Genomic DNA, 18,303 nt, shown 5'->3' with positions numbered 1-18,303 from the left:
CCCTCTGTGCCCTCTTCTTGATCGATATTGGCTCTTTTGTCGAGAGCGCGAAAATGATCCTCCCACACGGTTGCAGCAATGTTTGCTTCTACTGCCTGTGCTGGTTCCCCTGACCCCGTTTTTACAATCATCCAGAATTTCCGTGGGTCTCTGGTTTTTAAGGCCTTCATCATATTAGCCCAGTTGTTTCCATCCCATTCAACCTTGGCATGCTGAGTTAAACGTTTATACTCAGTTCTGATGGCTTTTATTTGGGCCCTATTACTATGTTATTTTATGGCCGCCAGGAGCTCTGACTTTGCCTTTCTGCAAGCCGGATAAACCATGACGCTCTATTCCCATTGAATCTCCGTTTTGGCACTATCGGGTTTAGCAACTCCGCCAATTTGTTTGTCAATTCAGAATAGAGGTCCCCAAGTTCCTTATAGGTGTGAGGGGGGTTGGTTTGGGCAATAAGACTGCATGTGGCTTGGAGTACCGGAACTATCTGGGCGAAAAGCTTGGACATGTCATCGGTATTTCCCGCTAATTTAGCCCATCTGACCCTACGTCTATAGTTAGATAGAAGGGCCCTGGAATCAGAGGGGTTGTTTTGGGTCTGGTCGGTATTAAACACACATGGCTTGGCAAATTCCAAGATCAGCGCGTTATGGTCGCTCTCAGCTCTTGCCACAACCATAAAATCGATGACCTTGTCCCAGGCTCGAGTCTCAAAGATGTAATCCAGACGCGACTCCTGCCCTAATCTGTTAAATGTGGCCTTAGGGGGGAGGTCTGATTTGGTGTGTCCGTTGCAAGCCCTGATAGAGATGTTAAGAGTCAGAGCAATGATTTGGACCGCCAGAGGGGTCCAGGCCCTCGCAGGAGGGCCCGCTACTGATGGAAATCCCCACTGGTCGTCTTCAACCATGGATGCTCCATCCGTCAGCGTTGCCAATGGCTCAAAATGGGAATTTAGATTTCCCCCAACAATAAAAAGGATACCCTGCGGAATGGTGCTTAGAAATGAGTAGAGCTTGTCAATGGTTTGGGACTCATTAGCTGGATTCACAGGTCTGGAATACACGTTGACTAAAGCTAGTTTAGCAGAATTCGGCCACTCGAGAAGCACACACTGTATGTCCTCAGATAACGCAGTCAATGATCTAGCCGTACATCCTAAGTCGGAACCCGCCCAGATGGTTAAGCCCCCAGATGGGCGTCCCCCCCCCCCCCCCCCCATTTGGCAGGGACAGAGTATGAGGCAAATCCACTGCGTAGTACATCCTCCCTGGCCCAAGTTTCCTGAAACAGGCTCACATCTCTTTTATCTATAAACAAACCCCAATCTGGACATGGCGTTTTGTTACATAAACCGGCGACATTCCAGGAGAGGATAGACCGGGAACCCGGATCTTCCGGACTAACAGTGTTCTTATGTAAAGGCCTCCTCTTATCTCCTATCGTAGGGCTCAAGGTAGAAATGTTTAATTTCTTTGAGCCTACAGGTAGGGTGTCACCATCCCTTGTGCCAATTGAGCAATCAGGAGACCTTAGCTGATTCCACTCCTCTGGGTTCGTTTCCTGAGACCCTGCTTCCCCCAGAGGACAAGTACTCCCCCTGCCGATTAATGAATTCCCGGTTTGTCCACTACTTGCCTGACATGTCCTTGCCACCCCGGCTCTGATTGCTGTCAATCAACCGAGTCCAAGCAGCTGTACCTATTGTAATGCAGAAATTGGGTAGGTCAGTGGGAGTTCTGATGATTATTCCAATCCCCCCTGTTCTGCCCCCTGGGGGCTACTGCAGTCCAACCCTCATCACGGCCCCCTCTGGGACACAATATATCGGAGGGATACAAAACAGATAGTGACAGAGCTCAAATTGACGTCTCAGGGTTGATAGTTGGCCAGTTACAAATATGTGAGACTGTCCTTGAGTCCCTGAAATGTATCAAAACACAGTCACCGCTAATGTTTTTTGGGGTCCTACCCACCCAAGGCACCCTCCTTACCAACATAATTTCACTACAGATTCCAGCTCACGATTCAGAAATACTGATAGGGCTGTAACTGTAATTTGAATCCCATACCACATAGGTATTATACTTTACATCGTTTCACTTGTATATACACATAGCACACATTGATGGCAATGTTAGTGAGTGACAGAGAGATCTGACCCCGTCCTGACGAAGAGACAGTCAGCCTCGAAACATGTTGACATCACTAGGAGAACTATCTCATTGTCAAGCTTGAGTTTCTCCGCTACACAAATTTTTAACGATACCAGCCTATGACCAATAAAGATTTTTTTGTTTTCAGAAGGCCAGGTATTCTTTTAATCTCACTTTTCCAAATCACTCCTGACCCTACTTACACTCACTCAAATACACCTCACATAGCACTTACAATATCTAAGTGCTCCAGCGTAGTCGCTAGTCGTAGCACGCCCCGTCCCGCAGCGGGGCGGTAAGACCCCGATGATGAATAATAATACACATCTGTATTACAACAAATGGAGCATGGAGAAGGTGAAATAGTGGATGGTGGTGCACCTGTGGAAGAGGAACACAGGTGGTAGCAAAGCGGTGCATGTGTAGAGGGGTTGAATAATATGGTTGTGCCTAGAATGTTGCAGGATCACCAGGTTGGTGGAGGGTCGTGTTCCCAGGCAGCGGTGGTTGGAGCCACTTCACAACTGGTTAGGCAGCTGGATCCGGAGTGGATGCTTACCTTGACGCCAGGTAAGGGCACTAGGTGTTCTGGGGTGGAGGGAAGTGACACACAGAAGGTGTCAGGGGTGAACTTGGGGGGGAAATGCCGGCAATGGAGAAATACAACTAAGGAAGGGTTTGTAGGTAAAAGATGCAGGGGTGGGTATGGAGGGGCAGACAGCCATAAAGGAAATTGGGATTGGGCAGTTGCAAGCAGAGGGAGTAGAGGGATGGACATCGCATGTGGACAGTGCAAACACAAGGGCGAAAGGGAAGTAAGGAACTTAACATTTTAAAATTGCCCTATATGGGAGTGATGAAGCCCTTGAGAGCACACTTAATGTTGACAACAAAGGAGTAGATAAGGAAGGGAGAACATGTCTAGATGGTGAAATTGCTACATCGAGAGCTGCGGGTGAAAGAAGGGTCAAAGGAAGAAGAATTTGGACTGTCAAAGCGGCCTAAAGTGTCAACGACCACAGGGAACTGGACAGTGGCTTCCTTTTCGCTAGTATATACTGTGAAAAATACCAAGAGAGGGGCTTGTCATTATTCAAATATACCATTTAGAAGAGCTCAGATCAAGTATGAGGGTAATGCTTGGTCATACTACGATGAGGAATTTTGTGTGCACTTAGCATGGGATCCAGAGGCAAAATGGGGGGAAATTGATATGGACTTATATCAACAAACAATAGGTTTGGTTAAGCTTGTAAAGACAACATTTACAGCAAGTAGCTTTCCTTTGGTGTATTAGCCCTTTCAATCCCGTCCCACCTGGGAGGTGGTGGGGATGGGGGCCAAAGAATCAGGGTGGAGTGTAGGGGACATGCTGGGACTTTAATAAAGGCCTCTGTACAACAGAATATTGTAGATTCCAGCATGAGTGCTCCAATTGCATGGGCAGACGCCCCTTCGTGCAGTGCTTTGGGGCTGGGGCCCGTGGGTAAGGGCAGCAGACAGGGCAATCGAATTACACAATGGTGGTTATAGCAGGCATCCAGGGAATGAGGCAACAGGTGGCAGGGGAGGACTCGGAGCACATCGGAATATAGGAAAAAGCTCATACGCCAATTAATGTACAGTATTTGGATAATTGGTTGGCTCACTACCCCAACAAGGAGGATGCAAAATTCTTAAGCAACGGTTTTCGGGAGGATTTGCGGTTAGGGTATGACGTTCTGAGGTCCTATAGATGGACAGAGAATTTAAGGTCAGTGCACTCACATAAAAAGGTGGTGCAAGGGAAACTATTAAAGGAAGGCCCGGAGGGCAGAATGGCAGGGCCATTCAATACAAGGGCAATGCCAGATTTGATCATGTCATCCATTATAGTAGTTCCAAAAAAGGAGAAGGGACAATTTCGCCTCATAGATCACTTGTCTTGGTCGGAGGGGACTTCCGTCAGTAAGTTCATCAACTTTAGTATCCTATTCATCAGTGGCACGGCCAGGGTGTTGGTAGAACACATGGGGTAAGGGGCACAGATAGCAAAGTGCAACATTCAATCGGCTTTGACGTTGTTATCAGTACACCCGGAGGACTTTCAGTTGTTGGGAATACAGTTTGACGGGCAGTGGTACATCGACAAAGCATTGCCCATGGGGTGTTCCATCTCTTGTGCTCTCTTTGAGAGTTTCAGCTCATTGTTACAGTGGGTGTTCACATGGCAGGAGGGCAAGGAGATTGTGGCAAATTACCTTGATGATTTCTTCCTGGTGGGTCAACCTGGACCAATGGACTGTCAACAGTAGTTGGCAAGTGTACCTGAGATCATGGGTGATCTAGGAATGCCACTCACACCAGAAAAGACACAAGGGCCAAGCACATTTCTTTTATTTCTTGGTATTGAACTTGATTCATTATCCATGGAGGCGTGCCTCCCGGTAGACAAGAAAATACACATGCAAATGTTGCTGGACAGTATGTTGGCAAAGCCTAAAGTGACGTTAAAGAAGTACAGGTTCTGTTAAGTCACATGAACTTTGCTTGTAGGGTGGAGAAGACTGGCAGGGCAGGTGGATTGCAGAAGAGTGGCAAGTGAAGTGGAAGCATGAGGCAGGAGCATTGCCTTCCTAGAATTTTTCCCTCTAGTGGTAGCAGTGAGACTCTAGGGGCAGGATCTGGTGTAAAAGAAAGTGTTGTTTGGAATCGACAATATGGCTGTGGTGCATGTGGAGAACAAATCATCTGAGAGGGATGCACAGGTGCTTAAGCTGCTGCGTGGGTTCGTCATGGGCTATTTGAGACATGATATAGCATTCAAGGCGAGACATGTGCCAGGGATGGACAATGACATTGCGGATGCTTTGCCTCATTCACAGTGAGAGATGTTCAATGGGCTGCCCACAGAGGCAGACATGATGAAGACACCTGCGTTGGCGGACATGTGGAATGATGAGAAAGGATGCTACAGTTGGTCGTTGTGGCAGTATAGAGTTGCTCCTTCTTCATTCTAAAACAGATTAACAATCAAGGGGAAGACAGTGGTTGTATGGACTTTTCCCTCTGCTGGCCTAGCCTAGTTCAGTGGGGAGCTAAGCTGACGGTGATAAGTGGTGCCAAGCACAGTGCTTTTTTGTCACAATAATGGAAAAAATGTGACGTCTTTTCAGTTGCTGTGGGTAATGCAAAAGGTGCTGGCGCAACTGGGGGATAACCCGGGGGACTACGGGACCCACTCGTTCAGGGTTGGGGTGGCAAAAGAGGCAGCCCAGCAGGGTTGGCTTAGGGGCAGGATCATGCAGTTGGTCATCTGAGGGCTTCCGCCTATACGTACGGCTGTGGAAACAAGGGTATTTAGGAGGACATTAATATGGTTTTCTTTGACATATGTTGTTCTTTTCAGGTGCAGTTACAGGTCTGGAAGTGGTCGAATAATCTATTTGGGTCATAGGACATTTGTGTATAAAATGGGCCGAAAGGTATGACATTTATAAAGGGCAAGTGGGAATCACAGGCTTGATGACCGTTTGTTTAAAGTGAAAACAGCACGGAAGAGGTGGTATGAGATGGCGAGAGTTGTTGCAATGTTTAAACAATTGTTGTAGCAGCATAATTGCCTAGATGTGCTAGTTCTTCACTTAGGGGAAAATTATTTAGTGGTATGTAAAGGATTAGTGTTGTTAAAAGAAATGAAGAGGGACATGATGGAAATCAGGTGGCTGCGGTCTGTATACTTCGCCCTGTGGACGAAACTTATCCCGCGGAGGCGGCAGTGGAGGGGGGCCACAAAGGCCACTGCCGCTGACAATGCCAGTCGTACACTTAGCAGACAGAGCTAGGGGAGTTTAGTGTAGGGATGAAGATTTTGGTCGGGTTGAACATCCGGAATTGAAATACAAAGCTGTGGATTTCTTATGGGGAGATGGGGTTTACTTGTCTCACTACGGAATGGAGCTCTATTTGACTCAGTTGAAGTAAGCACTGTACAAGACATCGAACATTAAAAGGTACAATAGCTTTTCCTGGGCGGGGGGGGGGGGAGAAAAGCCAGGGAGCAGGGGAGATCCTCTTCTGAGTGGCGGTTGGCAGTTACTTTTGACATGGTCACAGGTTAAGATCAGGTTTGTGAACAGAGGTGAATCACAGCAATGGGGGCTGTCAGGGCAGTTAAACCAGCAGGAAGCAACAAATTCAAAGTTAAGATTTAGGATACTTACATAGTTAGATCTTAATAGATGTAGGGTAGAGGTTAAGGGAGTTAAAGGTCAACAGCTAAATGCAGAATGGCAGATTTACAAGAAAGTGACACATCTGTAGAGATGCATCACTTTCCCTGTGCCACCCTGGGAAACCCTTGCGCCACCACGAAAGCGCTGTATTTACAATATGGTGCACCATGGCGAAAGGATTGGCAGATGCATCAGTCACGCATTGCTGGAGTCGTGTCACAAGAACGACGCAACTCCAGCAATGCATTTTGAGGCCTATCCCACCACATTGCGTCACTCCTTATGCCTGATTGAAGCAGGCGTAAGGTTTTGACGCCGTGGCGTCCTAGAATCGATGCAGTGAAATCTTGTAGATTTCACTGCGTCACTTTTACGAGGCCTTCCTGCATGGGAACGCCCACCCTGTATACATTATACCTGACGCAGGTATCATGTGACGCAGGGCTTTACAACGTGACGCATCTCCCTAGATGCGTCACGTTGTAAATTGGCCACATTTTTTACGCCGCCGCTGCATCACATAAAGTGATGCAACGGTGGTGCAAAAGTGTTGCAAGGGGCTTGTAAATCAGCCCCAGAGTAGGAATTACACAGTTGCAAGGAAAGGATGTAAGCGGGTTCGGAATGGTAGGGATGGGGTAAGTGAATGTAGGTGACTAAATGTATAATGAGGTTTAGCTTTGTAATGAGAAGGCCTAGGTTTATCGCTGTGATGTGCACTTGTCTTCAATAAAGCAGCCTTTTTCACACAATAGAGTGAGTATATAGTCTGTGTTGCTGCCCTTTGGCCCAAAATAGAACAAAGACAAGCTGCCTCATCTTTCATTTGAAAAACTGTTCAAACAAACAATAAAAAAGGATGTCATTAAATATGGTACTTAATGCCCTGGTTCATCTGTTACTGTATTTAAAGAGTATCATAAACTGTTGCTAGGCATTAGGTCTATTTGCCATGCAGCAAATACAGTATAAAAAGGTAGATTGCAGGAAATTATGGGGACATACACTCATGCTTGAGCTCTCAAAGGGCCCTCCATTGTGGATCAAAAACTGCTCTCTTTACCCAGTCCTGCACCTCTAACCATCACTAACGGGCACTCCAGAATGTTCTTTGATTGATAATGTCAGCTGGAGTTTTGAGATATATTGTGATATCATTCACCAGATGATCCCTTTAATATTTGTTTGTACATCTTTGCTTTTAATCTTCTGAATGTACTAAATCATGCAGATGTAGTTGCCTTCTCCCATGTAGAGGGTTGCCACTCCGCTAGTATTTTACTGGCATGGCCACTATTTTCAAGCCTAAGCCGATAAAAATATTGTAAACATTAGTAATTATTATTATTATTATTATTATATTTAAGCTTATAAAGCGCGCAGCTACCCGGAGGTTTCCCGGCGCTAGGAACCAAATTAAGGTGGAGAGCAAACTGAAAAAGAAGAGGCAGATTATTGGTTGAATAACCAAGTTTTAGCTTCTCTGCGAAACTTGAGGTAACAAGATTCAGTGCGCAGGGAGAGTGGAAGAGAGTTCCAGAGGAGGGGAGCCAGAATAGAAAAAGAACGACCACCCATTCTGGCTCTCCTAACTTTAGGAACTTGAAACCTATACTTATAAGATGAACGGAGAGTGCGAGCAGGGCAATACCGGTGAACCAAGGTCCTGAGGTAGAGTGGAGCCAAACCTGCATTGATTCTGTGCATGAAGCAAAGAGCCTTAAATTTCATGCGGCTTTCAATGCGTAGCCAATGTAAATTCCGAAGGGAATTAGAAGTAGAGGAAGAGTTGGGAAGTTTACAGAGCAGCCGAGCTGCCATGTTTTGAATTGTCTGTAGTTTGCGGGACACGTCTTTGCACGTCCCCAGGAGAAGGATATTGCCGTAGTCCAGTCTAGAGGTGATTAAGGCCTGGACTACGTTTTTTTGTGTCTCCTGAGAGAGCATCCAAATGATCTTACGGAGCCACTTAATGATGGTAATACAAGTGGAAGCGGTTTTGACCACGTCTTGCTTCATGGAAAGTTGGTCATCAAAAATGATGCCAAGATTGCGTGCTTTTTTTGAAGGAACGGGGAGGGTACCCATTTGAGAGGGCCAGTGTTGGGGCCCCCACAGATTAGTGTTCTTACCAAACAGAAGAAGCTCTGTTTTCCCCCGTTCAACTTGAGTTTGTTTTCATGCATCCATGCGGCGACAGTAATAGCCGGAATATTTCTCCTTTGAAACATAAACATGAAATAGCGTAAATATCTGTGGAAAAATCACTTAAAAATACTTTAGAGCAGCCTCAGCTACTAGTGAACTCCTATTAAAGTACACAAAAGCAAAACTGTCAGGTTTTAAAAATAACAAATAGTATTTTACTCCAAATCATATTCAAGTAGCACCTCCTGGCTCTCCAGAATCTGTAAACATAACCAAATAGCTGGTATGTTTCTCAATTAAATGTGGGAACTCTATCAGTATATATTCAGTTATCCCTATTTTTCAGTATATTTACTTTTTTCAATAAAATGTCAAGGTACTACTTTGGCTTTTTGTCAACATTACGTTTTGTTTCGCTTATGCAATGCCAGTTTAATAGCAAACTGAGCAATGCTGCATCCAGAAAAACCAACCAATTTGCTGATTGTTTAGGAAAAACTGATTAATGTGTAGAGTGTGTATACTAAGAGCGCTTTAGGGCTAGATGTATCAACATACCTTTTTGCGATTTCCAAATAGCGATTTTTAAGGAATCGCTATTTGGGAATTGGAAAATGGCATGTATGTAGAAATCCGCTATTTTTTAGCGATTTCTTAATATTCCTTATTTGCGATTAGCAAATTGCTAATCGCAAATAAGGAATAATTTCCCATTCATTTCTATGGGCCAGGAGGCCCATAGGAATGAATGTGAAATTATTCTCAATTTGCGATTCGCAATTTGCTAATCGCAAATTGAGAATAATTACAAGGGTGCAGGGGTGTCTCAAGGACACCCTGCTGCACCCCTGAAAATGACATGTGTGCGCATATGGCGCACATACAAGCCCTAAGGGCATGTATGAGCGTCACATGGCACCTTTACAAATTTAATAAAGTGCATTTGTAAAAGAATTAGCAAATTACCACCACCTACAAGTTGGTGGTAATTTGCGATTTCTTAGCCAAAATTCGCTAAAATGAAATGTTTCATACATAACATTTAAGAAATCGCAATTTGCGATTTCTTAAATGCTTGCGCAATGTTAAGGAATCGCAAAATTTGCGATTCCTTAATATTGCTAACTTTTTGCATGATATATCTCATTTCCCGTTTTTCTTGTCGCAAACACTGCTATTTTGCGAATCGCAGCGTTTGCGACAAAAAAAAAGCTTGATACATCTACCCCATAGTTACATACGAATTAATGAATCAATTATAGGTTCACTAACATGTCCTGGAAAGGATCCACACACTTCCAGTTTGTGTAATCCACAAGTTGCTTTACAGATCGGATTCCTACCAAATCTTAAGGAGAGGATGAAAATGCAGTGCATGAGATAAGAGCCTAAGTAGTTGTAATTTTTACTTTGGTAAGTAATCCGGCCAAACCCCATGTGTCTCTTTCCCTTGACCCAGTACTTATTACTACACTGAATACAATAAAATCTAAAACTTACATCATCACAATACTGCATCGGCCACTGCTGCTTAAGACACAGAAGAATTAAAGATTAAGCCACGAAAGCCCAATGCTGGTATGTAGAGCAGAATGCAGGATAAATGCAGGGGTGTAACACAGGCACATGCAGCTCCAATGGCAGAGGGAGGCTCCCACTCTCCAGGGGCCTCCATTCAATCTAAGGGCTAGGCTTTTCTCTGAGACATGAGTGCCTTAGGAACTCTGCATCACATTCTGGAGGGGTCCATCATTTTATGTGACACCATAGATGAGAGTCTTTGGGGATGTTTAAGTCTCAGGGTGTGACATGGGTGTCCCAGAAGAATATGTGCACACATTGATTAGATCTGGCCTAGGGCCAAACTGCCCATTCCAGGAGTCTTCCAGAGTAAGGTCCATTCTCTGTGGAAGGAGCCTAACCTTCCCAAAAGGAAATCTTTTATTCTCGCATCTGCCTTCATATCAAAGCATAAATTATTACCCCATAGAGATAATCTGTGGGATGTGGATGCCCCAAGGAGAGCTCTTCACTTCTCTGAAAGTAATCCTCAAACAACTGCATGGGATTATTACAGGCAGGGACACTACGGCCCATGTCAGTACAGCAATCATTGCCCTTGGCTTAGCAAGGGAAACTGCCAACAGACTAGGGATGATATTGCTAGATGCCGAAAAGGCTTTTGACTGTGTGGTTTGGGGGTGTTTGTTGGCAACACTCTCATCATTTGGCCTGCGAGGGTGGTATATCACTTCGATACGGGCTTTATACAACAAACCACAGGCCAAACTGCTTTATGCCAGCCTAAAGTCTACTCCATTTAGTATTCATCAGGGATGCCCCCTTTCACTGTTATTATTTGTGCTATACATTGACCCGTCCTAATAAGCACTACACAGGAATACAAACATACAACCTTTCCGATCAGGATCCTCTGAGCTGAAGGTCAATGTCTATGTGGACGATATTGCTGTTTTTACATCTGACCCTGTGGCCTCTGTAGATTTTATTAAACATGAAGCAGATTTCTTTGATTCCTTTTTGGGATATAAACTAAACTCTAATAAGACACAGATCCTTTCTAATTTTAAACCGGTTAGGCCAATTTTGTTACTTACCTGGGTATTCGTATTTTCCCACGGATTGATCAAATAATAAAATGTAATTATGATTTCTTGTTCCAATCTGTAAATAAGAAGCTGAGAAGCTGGCATCAACTGCCAATCATTGCAATTGGGAGATGTAATATAATTAAAATTAAAATACTTCCAAAATGTTTTTACTTATTCTGTACTTTTCACTTGCGTATTCCTAATTCTTTTTTTTTTAAACTGGATGGCGAGATAAGTAGTTTTATCTGGGGATATAAACAAGAACGCCACGAAATAAAATGTATTAAACTTCCATACAATCATGGGGGGGGGAAGGTATACCTTCCAGACTTAAAATTTTACTATTGGGCAGCGTTTGCAGGTCACCTGCAGAACCTTCTATTAGCCGAGAACCAGGTGTTTAGCCATTGTCTGTCTCTTGGGCATGACAGTAGTCGGTTTCTCTCCAGGACTAATGACCCGAATTACTTTAAGAGAGTCCGCTTTAAGACTTTCAGAGATATAGTGTACATATGGATGAAATATTAGCTAAATGCTCCATGCCAGTATTCCGTGACAGTTTTCCCTTATGGGACAACCTGATTCTAACAGAGATATTTCATTATAATACTTGGGCTGATCACAGAGTGGTTCGACTGGGACATCTCTATGACCATAACGACTTTTGGCCTTTCAAAATTTACAAGCCTCCTTCTTACTCCCACATCAGTCATTTTTCAAATATCTGCAGCTTAGGGACTACTTCTTGAGACAACAAAAGATTAAAGCTGTGGAGATATTTGAGATGTTGTCATGCTTGCATGATATAGGTGTGAAACCAACAATCAGTCCTCTATTTCAATGTTTTAGTCAGCTTGGAGATTACTTGTGAGTAAAACTGGCAATAAAATGGAGCAGGACACTAAGGGAAGACATTACTCCAAAAGCAGGTAGCAACGCTCTAGCAACTTTGGACAGATCTGTCCACTCGATTAACTTAAAGCTGCAACAATTCCAGATGATATGTATACTATACTACACTCTAGAAAAGATAGCCAGCTAGAGACAGAAAGAGGGTAGCCATGAGCGCAATTGGGGCAAATGCCCAAAGTGCGGCTTGATCACTGCAGATATTGTACATATGTTTGTTACTTGCCCAATGCTGGAGATATTTTGGAGAGAAATCAGGTATATCTCTAGGATCCGCCTTGGTCTAGAATATTCCTTGACTATTAAAGAGATTATGTTGGGCTACAAAGTAGCAACCAGTTCTTCACAGCGATCTCTTTTTTTGTTTTTTTTTGTTTATATGTCAAGAACAGCTATAAACCTTTGTTAGGTTTACTTATTATTAATTAATAACTTTTGGTTACAAATTGCTAACTGTTTGTTGAATATGCTTTATTGTAAATATTAACGGCTTAATGAGTGTCCCCTTTGTCATCAATAAAGATATATTTTTTTAAATAGTACTCCTTAGAGTCATTCTCTGGAGCTTAAGAAACGTATTTCCATCAGTCTCCTGCCCAGTGGACCAAGGCCAATCACACAGCTACAATTACTGACAATCATTCAGGTTATCAACTTCTGACCCCCATGTTTACCTCTTGCTTTATTCCTGACCAGAGATATGTTGTTGTGTTCCAGGTCTCTCAAAATGTTGCTTAATGGGGGCAAAATAGTGTATCTACTGCAATCCCTGTTCACATGCTTAGCAAGGAATCTAACCGTAGTAGAAGAATTTTTATGCTAACATTTCATCGATTGTATATTGTATTTCCTCGAAGACGACCTCGAACATCTGGAAAATCACTCGAGGAAGAACAACTCGAGGCTTATTAACGTACCTGAAGCACTTGAGGGAACTAACATTAAAGGGTTTGTAATATCTCTGCAGAAAGAAACAGTGCTGAAGAACTCCCCCGGTATCGACCTTGTACAGGAGATACAGCGGGTGCATCGTGACCCGTTTAAGAGAAATCTGGCCAAGCAGAAACCCAGGAAGATCTTGATTAACTTTTTGACCTATACTGTTAAAGAGGAAATTTTAACCTCAGCCCTCAGAGAAGGTACTATAATGTCTAAATCATGCTTCAGCCCTTCTCCTTCTCTATAAGATCAGATATATCCCACAAAACGGCAACATGGCAGTGGGAGATGGGGAAGAGATTGGAAGAATTGAATAGCCTGGGGGCTAAGGCCCAACTGAGGTTTCCTGCATCATTGAGTATAATGTGGAAAACCATATGTATCAGGTCCGCATGATGGAGGAGGTAGACACTCTCATCGTCAAGATTAAGAACAGGGTTGGAGTATAAAGATGGGTAGGCTGTTAAGGAGAGTTCCTAGCCAGTATGACTTAGACCTAAATGTTAATGTAATTTCTGTTTTAAAAGTCTGAGGGGGTTGAGGCAAAAAAGGATCTGTCTAATAGAAGGGAGGGTTTCCCTTGGGTTGACCGGCTTAGACAAGGGAGCCCTGAAAAGTTGGCACAAGTTCAGAGGGATTTGGAAGGTGCTCGGCAGGAATATAGGGGAAAACTGGATAAGAAGTGTAGAGCCCAATGGTTAACTAAAAATATGCAGAACTTTGAGTATGGTGAAAAGGCAGGGGCACTGCTAGCATGGAAGGGAAGAGTGGATAGTGCCAAGAATAGTATCAATGAATTGATTATAAATGAAAATGGAAAGAAGTCCAGTAGTATCGAGAATATGCAAGCCTGCCTTCTCTCCTTATTCTCCGAGCTTTATAAAGAAGAAACAATGCCCACTTCTGAAGCCCTATAAGCTTGGTTGAGAGATAAAGCGCTGCGACCTTGGCGGTTGATAGCCGAGAATGCTTAGATGCCCCAATTACAGAGAGAGAGAGATTTAAGATCAGATTAAAAAATGTAAAAATAACAAAGCTGCGGGCACAGATGTGCTCCCAAGTGAGGTCTATAGACTCCTTTCGGATGAGCTGGTTCCGATATTGGGTGTTTTATTTAATTCAGTATATAGCTCGACAGGACAGGTACCTAGGTCCTGGAAGGAAGCAACCATAGTCCTCATTCTGAAACCTGGGAAGATCCCTCTAAAGGCGGACTCCTACCGACCGATCTCCCTGCTGAATGCTGATTATAAGATCTTTACGGGTATTCTGGGAGGGAGATTGGTCATGTTAGTCCCCAAATTGATTAACGCAGATCAAAAAGGGTTTATACCCGGGAGATTTATTCAGGAGCAGACGCACCAGCTAATAGGTAATATCAACTTGGCTATGGCTAGATCGGATCCTCTGGCCGTGGTAGCTCTTGATGCGGCTAAGGTTTTCGACAGAGTGTGTTGGGTATACCTCTGGGAAGTTCTAAGGTAAATGGGGTTTGGTCGAATTTTTATCCAGACCATGAAAAATTGTTATCAGGGAGCATCCGCAAAGATCTTGTTAAATGGCCTGGTGACCTCCAGTTTCAACATCCAAAGAGGAACAAGACAGGGTTGTCCCATCTCTCCTCTGCTGTTTGACATCAAGTACAGCTCTGTACTTGAAAAATAAAGCGGTGATTTAAAGCTCAATAAAGAAGATAAACTTTTTAAGAAAGAAGTAAAAGCGATCCTCATGGCTAAATACACATGATCTATTATTCTGTATTTTTCATGAATCTGCTCTGTAAGACCTGCCTGACCCCCTTGGTCTATTTGTATTACTTGTATTATCGACTTACTTGATTGTATACGTTCCCTCTTTGTATATTGTTATATTGCTGACGCACTTGTCTGTATATTGTTATATTGCTGACGCACCTGTCTGACTTTGCACACTGTACCTACACCACCTCAACGCTCCCTACTCTTGTACTACTAATGCTCCTGTGCAACTATACATCCTGCACTCACCCACCTCAACTATGCCTACCTTTATGCTATCTCCAAAAACATTTTAAGCACGCTTAAACAAGTATATGCTCCTTATTTTTGTACTTTATATTATTGGCGCAACTGTTTGACTATGCACCTTGTACCGCCACTACCTCACCTGTGACCTACCTCTTGTTTTTGACCTACCTATGTAACTACGCACCTTGTACCTAACTACCTCAACTATTACATTGTATTACTCTATCACCCCAGTGTCCTTGTAAAGCGCTCCGATATCTGTAAAGATCTTGTTCGCGCTATATAAAACTTTCAAAATAAATAAAAATAAAAACAGAACTGAGGTAGGCGTTCCTTCCAACAATTTGGTTAGTATGACCATGTAAAATCCATAAAGGTGCCGATAAATACGAATTTGTATCTCTTGTAGGATTATACAAGGCGCCCCCAACATCTTGATGCAAACCTAGCATTGCAAATAAATCAGAGAGGCTAGAGATAACCCGAGTAGAGCCTGGAATTTCCAAGCAAGTTCAAATAAAAGAAGATTTGTTTGCACTACACCCAGGTATAATTATTAAGGTTAATAAAGTGATTGTGTGATGTATTGAAAGAGAGGCAGCTGTCCAAACATGTAAATACCTTTCTGTCTTTTACATTTTTGTACAGAAAACCAAGGAAGCCCTGATGAGAATCTGGGTATTCAGTTCCCTAGATTCGAAACGCGTCGGCACAACAAAGGAGCATAATAGCATAAGGAAGATAATTTCTTGCTTCGAGAAAATTTGAGACTTTTTGGTCAAATTGCTCCGTTACATTACATACGTTTTTGTTGTAATATGGATTTGATTTATTCAGTGATAATCATTAATGTCTTTTCCTGTGTAATAATGTGGACTTGAATTAGTGTTGTAAATAATTGTATATGTGTTTGTAAATGTTGCACAAAATAGATCTTTTTTCTTCTTTTCATATATAAAGTTTGGCAAATACACAAATTTTTTAAATTCAAATCAAAAAGGTATAAATAAAATACCAGTGCAAACAAGAATCAGTTGTGTTTGAGCAATAAGCGAGAATAATGTGAGCTTAAAATAGTAGTGGTACAGGCAATTTTGTTGTTTATTAATGATTATATGGCCCAGCCTAGACCACATTCCTGAAGGGCCTAACTCTCTAGTTTTTTCAAATCTGTAATAATTGAGACAGGATGAGAATTGTTTTATTATACTGTTCTGAATATGCTGCCCGCCGTCAGAGCGTTGCCTCTCCACTAGGTGCGTAGCACATCGTTGTACTGGCAGATTACAATGCATCAGACTATGGCTTTGTATTTCCAAATAGGATGTTTACATGATGCATTGGATTCATGGTTATTTGTTTGTTCACGTTGTGAATTGGGCAGAGAGGTTGGTAGGGGGTAGGGGAAGGAAAGGGCTTTGAATCGTTAGATGTTATTACAATACCAACTCCACGCATGACACTCGACCAACACTCGCCAATTTCCACATTTACATTATACTACCACATGGCACAAACGACCGGGATTCCTGACCTAGTTGACCATTCGAATCTCGTTCTTATGACCTGGAATGTAAAAGGTCTTAATAAACCTAAAAAAACGTAAGCACGTGCTACATTACATACAGCTGCATAACGCCGACATAGCCTTTTTGCAGGAGACTAATTTGCCCAGGTCCGACCCCACACGCTTTGCGGCAGGTTGGGGGGCACACCGCTACTTCTCTAATTATAGCACCTATGCCCGAGGCAGCGCGATTCTAATCAACAAACGACTCCCATTCTCCTTGACTTGCTTCCACATGGACCAAGAGGGGAGATATACCAAAGTCGTGGGCAGACTGATTGGCCAAACAGTTACCCTGGTGTGTGTTAACGCCCCAAACGTTGACAGCCCTGACTTTTGCCACAGAGCTAGACGCCAAACTCATATGCATGGGATCTGGCAGTTTGATATTGGGTGGGGATTTCAATTTGCTTCTTGACTGTAACATTGATGGTTCCTCCAGCGCGGCGGAATCCAAGCTCTGGGCTAGGCAGATATTGTTAGACACATGTGACACACCCCGGCTCGTGAATGCTTGGAGAATCTGCAATCCGACAAACCCAGGATACACGCATTACTCTGACCAGCACAACACCTGGACCAGACTGGATTTTTGGCTGCTCTCCCCAAATCCCATCACATGGCACACTACAACTGCGATTCTCCCTAAGTCCTACTCTGACCACGCCCCTGTCCTGAATAAGCTTCGCATTCCCAGGCCTGAGGGGCAGGAACATCGATGGAGATTCCCGAGCAGGGCACTAAATGATGACCTATTTGACTCAGAAATTAGAGAAGCCATTGAGGACTATTTTGAACTCAACACGGGGTCAGTAGACACATGGGCAAAGCTCTGGGAAGCCTTCAAGGCATACATCAGGGGCATAGTCATAGCCAAACATGCTGGGGTCATGAAAGACCTGAGGAAAACTGTAGCCAACATTGAGCAGTAACTAATTGCTGTAGATGCCTCGATACAGTGCTCCTCTGACACCTCCGAAGAGGAGTGGCGCCGGCTGGCGTTATTGTCAGAATTTCGGGAAGCTGCAGAGAGAGAAACACGCTTCCTCAGCAAACATGCGGTGGCATGCAGGTATGGTGAGGGCGAAAGGCCAGGGCGCACGTTAGCACAACTAATTAGATCTCTGTATTCCGCATCATACATCACAGAGATCCGATCTGAATCCGGGGCCACTTTAACAGACACATCAGATATCCGGAACACATTCTTGGCATATTATGAACTACTTTTTACCTCCAACTTAGAGCGCACCATGGCAGAGTGAGACAATTATTTCGCTGAGATCGCGCTGCTGTACATTGATAAATACATGCAGGAGTTCGTCAAAGAGCCTTTTCCAAAAGATGAAATAATCGACGCAATAGACGTGTTAAATGGTTCTACCGCACCCGGCCTCGATGGATTTACAGGCGACTTTTATAAATGCTACAAAGACATCTTGGCCCCGAAGCTCATAGAAGTCTACCATGATTCTTTAGAACGGAACCAGTTACCGCCTACGCTGAGAGAAGCAGTGATCATCTTATTACCAAAATCCTGTAAGGATCCTTTGCACTGCGGTCGTATAGACCATTATCACTATTAAATTTTGATGACATAATATTAGCGAAAACGATCTCGGTGCATCTCGCACTGCTGTTGGACAAAATAATTTCCCCTGCCCAGTCCAGGTCTGTGACCTCACAGGTCTACATCCCTAAACCTGGATACTCTCTTCGCGGTCCTGCACAGAACCAACCCTGATATCCTGG

This window comes from Lissotriton vulgaris, unplaced genomic scaffold (genome assembly GCF_964263255.1).
Source record: "Lissotriton vulgaris unplaced genomic scaffold, aLisVul1.2 SCAFFOLD_959, whole genome shotgun sequence".
Taxonomy (NCBI): Eukaryota; Metazoa; Chordata; class Amphibia; order Caudata; family Salamandridae; genus Lissotriton; species Lissotriton vulgaris.
This window is presented reverse-complemented; position numbering follows the sequence as displayed.